We start from the raw sequence: 9,412 nt of genomic DNA on the forward strand, positions 1-9,412 counted from the left end.
GAACTGTCTTTTCATATCTTTTGCCCATTTTATAATTGGGCTGTCTGTACTATTGTCATTGAGTTGTAGGATTTCTTTGTATATGCAAGATATCAGTCTTTTGTCAGATACATGGTTTCCAAAAATTTTTTCCCATTAAGTTGGCTGCCTCTTTACCTTTTTGAGAAATTCCTTTGAGGTGCAGAAACTTCTAAGCTTGAGGAGTTCCCATTTATCTATTTTCTCTTTTGTTGCTTGTGCTTTGGGTGTAAAGTCTAGGAAGTGGCCTCCTAATACAAGGTCTTGAAGATGTTTTCCTACATTATCTTCTAGGAGTTTTATGGTACTTTCTTTTATATTGAGATCTTTGGTCCATTTTGAGTTAATTTTTGTGTAGGGGGTGAGGTAGGGGTCCTCTTTCATTCTTTTGGATATGGATATCCAACTCTCCCAGCCCCATTTGTTGAAAAGACCATTATGGCTCAGTTCGGTGACTTTGGGGGCCTTATCAAAGATCAGTTGGCCATAGATCTGAGGGTCTATCTCTGAATTCTCAATTCGATTCCATTGATCTATATGTCTATCTTTGTGCCAGTACCATGCTGTTTTGGCAACTGTGGCTTTATAATAAGCTTCAAAGTCAGGGAGTGTAAGTCCTCCCACTTTGTTTTTCTTTTTTAGAGTGTCTTTAGCAATTCGAGGCATCTTCCCTTTCCAAATAAATTTGATAACTAGCTTTTCCAAGTCTGCAAAGTAGGTTGTTGGAATTTTGATTGGGATTGCATTGAATCTGTAGATGAGTTTGGGTAGAATTGACATCTTAATGACATTTAGCCTTCCTATCCATGAACATGGAATATTTTTCCATCTTTTAAGGTCCCCTTCTATTTCTTTTAGTAGAGTTATGTAGTTTTCTTTGTATAGGTCTTTTACATCTTTGGTTAAGTTTATTCCTAGGTACTTTATTTTTTTAGTTGCTATTGAAAATGGTATCTTTTTCTTGAGTGTCTCTTCAGATTCTTCATTTCTAGCATATAGAAACATTACTGACTTATGTGCATTAATCTTGTATCCCGCTACTTTGCTAAATTTGTTTATTAGCTCTAGTAGGTGTATCGTTGATTTATCAGGGTTTTCTAGATATAAGATCATATCATCTGCAAACAATGACAGTTTTACTTCTTCTTTTCCAATTTGGATGCCTTTTATTTCTTTGTCTTGCCGGATTGCCCTGGCTAGCAGTTCCAGCACAATGTTGAATAACAGTGGTGACAGTGGGCATCCTTGTCTTGTTCCTGATCTTAGAGGGAAGGCTTTCAGTCTCTCACCATTGAGTACTATGCTGGCTGTGGGTTTTTCATATATGCTCTTTATCATGTTGAGGAAGTTTCCTTCAATTCCGACCTTTTGAAGTGTTTTTATCAAAAAGGGATGTTGGATTTTGTCAAATGCTTTTTCAGCATCTATTGAGATGATCAATTGATTTTTCCCTTTTGACTTGTTAATGTGTTGTAATACATTGATTGATTTTCTTATGTTGAACCATCCTTGCATGCCTGGAATGAACCCCACTTGGTCATGGTGTATGATTTTTTTAATGTGTCTTTGGATTCGATTTGCAAGTATTTTGTTGAGGATTTTTGCATCTGTATTCATTACGGAGATTGGCCGGTAGTTTTCCTTTTTTTGTAGCATCTTTGCCTGGTTTTGGTATTAGATTGATGTTAGCTTCATAAAATGAATTAGGTAGTGTTCCATTTTCTTCAGTGTTTTGAAAGAGTTTGAGTAAGATTGGTGTCAGTTCTTTCTGGAAAGTTTGGTAGAATTCCCCTGTGAAGCCATCTGGCCCTGGGCATTTATTTGTGGGAAGATTTTTGATGACTGATTGGATCTCTTTGCTTGTGATGGGTTGGTTGAGGTCTTCTATTTCTTCTCTGGTCAGTCTAGGTTGTTCATATGTTTCCAGGAAATTGTCCATTTCTTCTACATTATCCAGTTTGTTGCCATACAGTTGTTCATAATATCCTCTTATAATTTTTTTAATTTCTTCAGGATCTGCAGTTATGTCACCTTTTTCATTCATTATTTTGTTTATATGGGTCTTCTCTCTTTTTGATTTTGTCAGTCTAGCTAGGGGCTTGTCAATCTTGTTGATCTTCTCAAAGAACCAACTTTTGGTGATATTTATCCTCTCTATTGTTTTTTTGTTCTCTATGTCATTTATTTCTGCTTTAATCCTTGTTATTTCTTTTCTTGTACTTGGTTTAGGATTGGTGTGCTGTTCATTTTCTAGCTTCTTCAGTTGATCCATTAGTTCTTTGATTTTGGCTCTTTCTTCCTTTTTAATACATGCGTTTAGTGCTATAAATTTCCCCCTTAGCACTGCTTTTGCTGCATCCCATAGGTTTTGGTATGTTGTGTTCTCATTTTCATTCGTCTCTATATATTTAGCAATTTCTCTTGCTATTTCTTCTTTAACCCACTGATTGTTTAGGAGTGTGTTGTTTAACCTCCAGGTATTTGTGAATTTTCTAAGTCTCTGATGGTTATTGACTTCTAATTGTATTCCATTGTGGTCAGAGAATGTGCTTTGAATAATTTCAATCTTTTTAAATTTATTGAGGCTTGTTTTATGTCCCAGCATATGATCTATTCTGGAGAAAGTTCCGTGAGCACTAGAAAAGTATGTGTATCCTGGTGATTTGGGATGTAATGTCCTGTAGATGTCTGTTAAATCTAATTCGTTTATCAGATTGTTTAGGTTTTCAATTTCCTTATTGGTCTTCTGTCTGGTTGATCTATCTATAGGAGAGAGTGATGTGTTGAAGTCTCCCACAATTATTGTGGAAACATCAATTGCTTCCTTTAGTTTTGCCAGTGTTTCTCTCATGTATTTTGTGGCACCTTGATTGGGTGCATAGACATTTACGATTGTTATTTCTTCTTGCTGAATTGCCCCTTTTATTAGTATGTAGTGGCCTTCTTTGTCTCTCAAAACATCCCTGCATTTGAAGTCTATTTTATCTGAGATTAATATTGCTACACCTGCTTTCTTTTGGCTGTAGCTTGCATGAAATATTTTTTTCCATCCTTTCACTTTCAGTTTCTTTGTGTCCCTGTGTCTTAGATGAGTCTCTTGTATGCAACATATTGATGGTTCATTTTTTTTGATCCATTCTGCGAATCTATATCTTTTAATTGGGGAGTTTAATCCATTTACATTCAACATTAAAACCGTGAAGGCATTTCGTGAATCAGCCATCTTATCCTTTGGATTATGTTTGCCATATTTTTCCCTCTCTCTATTAATATCCTTTATTGTACCCATACCGAATCTCTTTAGTACTGAACCTTTCTCCAAGTCTCTCTGTCCTGTCTTTGTTTCTCTGTCTGTAGGGCTCCCTTTAGTATCTCCAGTAGGGCAGGTCTCTTGTTAGCAAATTCTCTCAGCATTTCTTTGTCTGTGAAAAATTTAAGCTCTCCCTCAAATTTCAAGGAGAGCTTTGCTGGATAAAGTATTCTTGGCTGGAAATTCCTCTCACTCAGAATTTTAAATATATCGTGCCACTGCCTTCTCGCCTCCATGGTGGCTGCTGAGTAGTCACTACTTAGTCTTATGCTGTTTCCTTTGTATGTGGTGAATTGCTTTTCTCTTGCTGCTTTCAGAACTTGCTCCTTCTCTTCTATGTTTGACAGTGTGATCAGTATATGTCTCGGAGTGGGTTTTTTTGGATTTATTCTATTTGGAGTTCGCTGAGCATTTATGATTTGTGTATTTATGTTGTTTAGAAGATTTGGGAAGTTTTCCCCAACAATTTCTTTGAATACTCTTCCTAGACCTTTACCCTTTTCTTCCCCGTCTGGAACACCAATGAGTCTTATATTCGGACGTTTCATATTATCTATCATATCCCTGAGGTCCATTTCGAGTTTTTCAATTTTTTTCCCCATTCTTTCTTTTATGCTTTCATTTTCCATTCTGTCATCTTCCAGGTCACTGATTCGTTGTTCAACTTCCTCTAGTCTTGTACTATGAGTGTCCAGAATCTTTTTAATTTGGTCAACAGTTTCTTTAATTTCCATAAGATCATCCATTTTTTTATTTAGTCTTGCAATGTCTTCTTTATGCTTTTCTAGGGTCTTCTTGATTTCCTTCATATCCCGTACTATGGTCTCATTGTTCATCTTTAGTTCTTTGAGTAGCTGCTCTAGGTGCTGTGTCTCTTCTGGTCTTTTGATTTGGGTGCTTGGGCTTGGGTTATCCATATCGTCTGGTTTTTTCATATGCTTTATAATTTTCTGTTGTTTTTGGCCTCATGGCATTTGCTGAACTTGATAGGGTTCTTTTAGGGTTTGTAGACCTATTGAAGTCCTTATCTCTAATTTATCAGATCTACAGCTTCGTGGAGTACACTTTCTCTAACTAACCAGCAGGTGGCGTCCACGAGCCACCTGTTCTCCACAAGCCAGTTCTCCCCTGCTTAGCCTTTTTGGTGAGTGGGGGAGTGAGTCTTGTGGGGCCCAATTGGTGTACCAAGCTTGCGTGTGTAGTTGGTGTTGCCTGCCCTGTATGTGGGGCGTGTTTCTGGGCAGTCGGGGAGGAGGGGTGGCCCTAACAATCAAATCTCCCTGATGATCCTAGAGTTTTAAAGCTGCTGCAATAGTCTAATCCTTCAGTTCAGTCCTGCCACAGTTTGCCTCTGCCACTGACCCACAAGTCTTTGGTATTGGCGTATGGCTCCTGAGACTTGCAAGTGGGCCCCTCTTCCAGGCTGTGCACCCCGGGTCCTCTGTTGAGGGATGACTGTGCTATGTCACAGGTGAGTGCTGTCCCCCCAGGGCAGTTCTGGGCTGCTGGGCTGTGTAGGGAGGCTCCCAGTCTGCTCAAATGATGGCTGAATGGGGCTTTGTTAATTCACACTGCTCCACCTTCCCAGCTCTGGGACATTCAGCTGAGGTTGCAGGGAAGGCTAATGTCCACGCCCAGTTTTGTGGTGTGTGCCTGTTATTTGAAGCACTTCCGTCACACTGGGTTGTCTGGGGCAGCTCTGGGCTATGGGGCTGGCGATGGGCAGGAGTGTTTCCTGTCCACCAGGATGGTGGCTGTGAGCGGACACCCCCCTTTTCTTGGGAAGTTGTGTTGTTTAGTGAATTTTCTCAGCCACTGGATTATTGCCTTTTGTCTCAGAGCTCTCTTAGTTCTGCTCTTGACTTGACGTGCCCAAATTGCAATTCTTTGAAGCTTTCTGTATTGGGCTTCTTATTGTAATTGTTTTAGAAAAAGAAAAAAGGATTTAAAAAAAAAAAAAAAAAAAAAGGCCCTCCTCAGAGATCTAATGGGTTATTGAAATGCTAATAGACAAAGCAACCAGGGCCATTAAGGAAAGGTCCACAGGGCAGAGAGATCAGCTTTGCTTCGGGATTTGCATATGCACCTCAAGGCCTGAGCTCCGCCCTTCCCCTTTCTGTGTTCACCAGAACTCCAAAAATCCTCTGCTTTTATTTTGGAGTTTTTCGTGTTGTTTTTTTTCTATGCCTGTCTCCTCTCTGCTGGGCTGGCTGCTCTCAGAGTCTCTGGTGTCTGGTCTCAGTCTATCTATGGTTGGAGTTTGAATCAGTAGAATGAGTTTCCGATAAGAGCAGCCACTGCAGTTCTCCCTTCTCCTTCCCGGAGCTGACAGCCCCTCCTCCCACGGGACTGAGCCTGGCAGGGAGGGGCACGGGTCCCCTGGCCGCAAAAACTTACAGACTTCACTGATCTCAGCAGTTCCACGTTTTCATGAGTGTTGTGTGAAGTATGCCCAAAGACAGATTGCTCTGTGGTGTCCAGTCCACGCAGTTCCTGGCTTTTTACCTACTTTTCTGGAGGAGTAACTAAAACTTACAGCTCACCAGTCTGCCATCTTGCCCCGCCTCTCCTACAGGTTTTTGGTCTACTTTACTTTTGCATAACATGGTAATCTTATAATTATCCTAAACTGGGTTCAAATCATAACTTCATAGCTGGAATTGAAATAAAAGACTGTGAAAAAAAGTTTAGTATATTCAAGCCCATTCACAAGTAAGAGAACAATTAATTCTGAATATTCTCAAATGAAATGATTATTATATTAAAAAGGACAGCATTAGATAATTAATTTTTAAAAATTTCAGGCCACTGCCATTTAATTTGTCAAACTACATGGAAAACTTAGCAATCATTGATAAGTTGACCCTCTTATCACCCAATCTTACTTAACTTTTAAGATAAACTCATGATCTTCCCAGTTTTATGTTATTTTCTGTGTGTGTGCCATATAGGGCAAAAATTGGTCCTTGGGAATGAAAGTAAATCTTACTGCTTTGATGTATAAAGCAGCAATATATTAACAGTCTCTAAACAACTACATATATGTATATGTGTATTTATGTTTATCTTTCTATGTAGAGAGAGACAAATATCTATATATTTAGAGATAGATACAGTTTTCATAGGGGAGCAGTGGTGAATAGGTAAAAATAATGTGTAAAAAGGTCTCTTCTGGGGTAGATTGAAAAAAACAAAAGGTTGGGAAACATTGCCCCAGATAATAATGACTTGCTGTAACTGTACCTCAGCCTACCTCCTTGCAAATTAATAAAAACACTATAATATGAATTCAACTTGTTATTTAAAACCTTTGCAAAGGTCATAGTCAAATAATAATGATATTAATCAAACAAGATGGTACTTAAGATAACATGAAGTGCATCTCTGGACATTTAGCCAGTATGAAAGTAAGCAGAGAAATCATCATGGAAAAATCCACATCCTCCTTCAGTGGCAAAGAACCAGGTATTGCAATGCTATGCTCACTTTTTAAATGGATACACTGGCAATTTTGTAAACAGGTCACTTTGTGAGGTATGTGGTAAAACCATCACTCAAATGTTATTTCATTGAATTAATTACTGCAGTCTGTAAATGAGATCTTTGGACCCATTGACTAAGGTAATAAGAAGGAAGACAGGTTAAATAATCAATGGATTCATAATTATTCTGAATTTTACTTTTTTAAGCTTATAAGTTCAAACTGAATTTTTATAAGAATTGTCAAACAGACAACTATTCATTTAGTGCCAGAACAAACTCATAGAAGATTTATTGGACTTCAGTTCATGATTCCTCTTATTGTCTACTGTATATGTCTCATGATTTACATAAGATGCCAGGTTTGTCACACCCCTTAGTCTAACACAACACAAAGACAGGCAGATTTCCTTTCTATTTTTAATGTCTCTATCAAAATATTAATCAAGAGTTAAAATAATTACTATCCCCAGTTATTCATCCTTGATTGTGAGAAAGTGAGGTAAGGACAGTAAATGAACTTTCCAGATAATTTAACTGAGTACTTATGGTAATAACATTCATTTAAGGAGCAGAACACAACATCCTGTATGGTGGGATCAGGACATCTCAAAGAGAGGCATTTGTAGGTAGACATAAGTGGCTCTGAGGTGCCTCAGATATTGTACTCCTAAAATTCACCTTCACCCTGAGGCTCTCTCATAAGTGTTTGATGCCACTGCTCAGTCTCCCAAAAGAGTCTAGAAGATTGGTCTTCAGCTTAAACAAGGTGGTGTCTTCTTTATATGTAGGCATGTTCAAGTTGAATGGAAAAAAGAAACATAGATAGATAGATAGATAGATAGATAGATAGATAAATTAACTCAAAAGTGGCCAATTAAGTGTTTACAGCATATTTCACAATATTATGCTTATAATTAAAAAGAGTAGTCTTGTTAACTCAGGAGAAATAAGATTATTACATTCCACTCCTTATTTTTCTTCATGAATCAACAAAGAATAAGAATGCTTAATTATTGAGAGTCAGTAGAGTTTAACAGTTACTGGGAAATATTCTGGAACCAGAATTTCTGGGTGGAAATCCCAGCTCCTCTAGTTTCTAGCTGTGTGACTTTGGACAAAGTATCAATCTCTTTGCCTCAGTTCCCTCATTCATAAATGTAGACAATAATAGCAAATCACTCCATGCAAGGGGGTTAATTCAGGTACAACTTTGTAAATATGCATGCTGTCTTGTAAGCACTTATTAAGCGGAAGCTACTATCATTTGGAGACAGAATCAGGTCTAGTTGGGAACAAGATTTAACATCCAAGTGTGAGGTCCTTATGGTCAAGGATTTTGTCTAATCTATAGCTGCAGCCTCAGCAGCACCTAGAACAGTGCTTTCCCAATTGCAGATGGTAAATCATTGTGAATGGAATGAATGTTCTTTTGGGTCTAGTTCCCCTTACAATATGTAAATGTCATTCCACTGAAAATTTATAAATAACTGGACTCTAAGAATAGTCATAATTGGCTACTCATTTTAATAGAGGCATTTATTAATAATCAGCATAAGATTTTCAGGCTTTCATTCCACATTTACTCATAAAAGATTTATTTCTAGATTCTAAAATCAAAAAGTTATCTAATCCTACCTGAGGAAGGAGAGAAGTTTCCCAGAGACATCATGGGCATGGAGAGCCTGAAATGTTTATAACCAAATTACCACATTAGGACCAAATCCCTAAGGTTCAATTATTTCTAGCAGAAAGTCATTCTCACTATGGGCACCCAATAACTTTTATTCTTCTGAGAATCCCAAACACATTGAGGTTATGATTTTTACCTACTCTCCATTATCATCAGGGAATTAAATCTCCTAAGAATGGTGAGGCAATAGGAGTCATTAATTATTTTAATTTACACCTAAACATCTTGATATTCTTTGATGTGGGAAAAATTAAGTACGTTGGTTTATAATATTTAAGAAAGAATATTATACAATATAAGGAGAAAGTTTTGGATTCTGAAAAGTCATTGGCAAATCAATCAATGTTTGGTAAACTTGGACTACCATTTACTGATTCTAAATCTTGGAAAATATCCTTTTAATAGAAATAATTATCCATTGATATATTTCTACATAATTTAAGTGTGTGGTTGATTCTCCCCTAGAACCTCCTAATTCTAGCCCGGATCTAATGTCTATTCTCTCTCTTGCTTTGTGCACCTGTGGTTTAACCCCTATGAGCCACAACAAAAGGGCTATTTGGTGACTGGTTTCCAACTGAGTTTGCCAATGGGAGGCATCAACAGAATGGTGGGAAGGAAAGAGGTGGAATTTAATGTCTTTCTCATTGTCTTCCAGGTTCATTATGAAGTTGCTAGAATGACAGCACCCCTCCAAGGAGAACTCATGCTCAGGTGTATGTTGGGGATGAAGCTGATAAGGGACTTTTCTCCTCATTCCAGCTCCCAGGGGGCTCTAGTGAGGTATCCACTCCCTTTGTGCCTTCAAGCCCATGGGTGGAAATTGCCCTCTGCATTTAACCTCCAGGTGCTTCAACTACTTTGGTTGATTTCCTTAATTTTGCCCCATTATCTATCTTCTCATTAGTTCC

The sequence above is a fragment of the Choloepus didactylus genome, chromosome 25 (assembly GCF_015220235.1).
Source record: "Choloepus didactylus isolate mChoDid1 chromosome 25, mChoDid1.pri, whole genome shotgun sequence".
Lineage (NCBI taxonomy): Eukaryota > Metazoa > Chordata > Mammalia > Pilosa > Megalonychidae > Choloepus > Choloepus didactylus.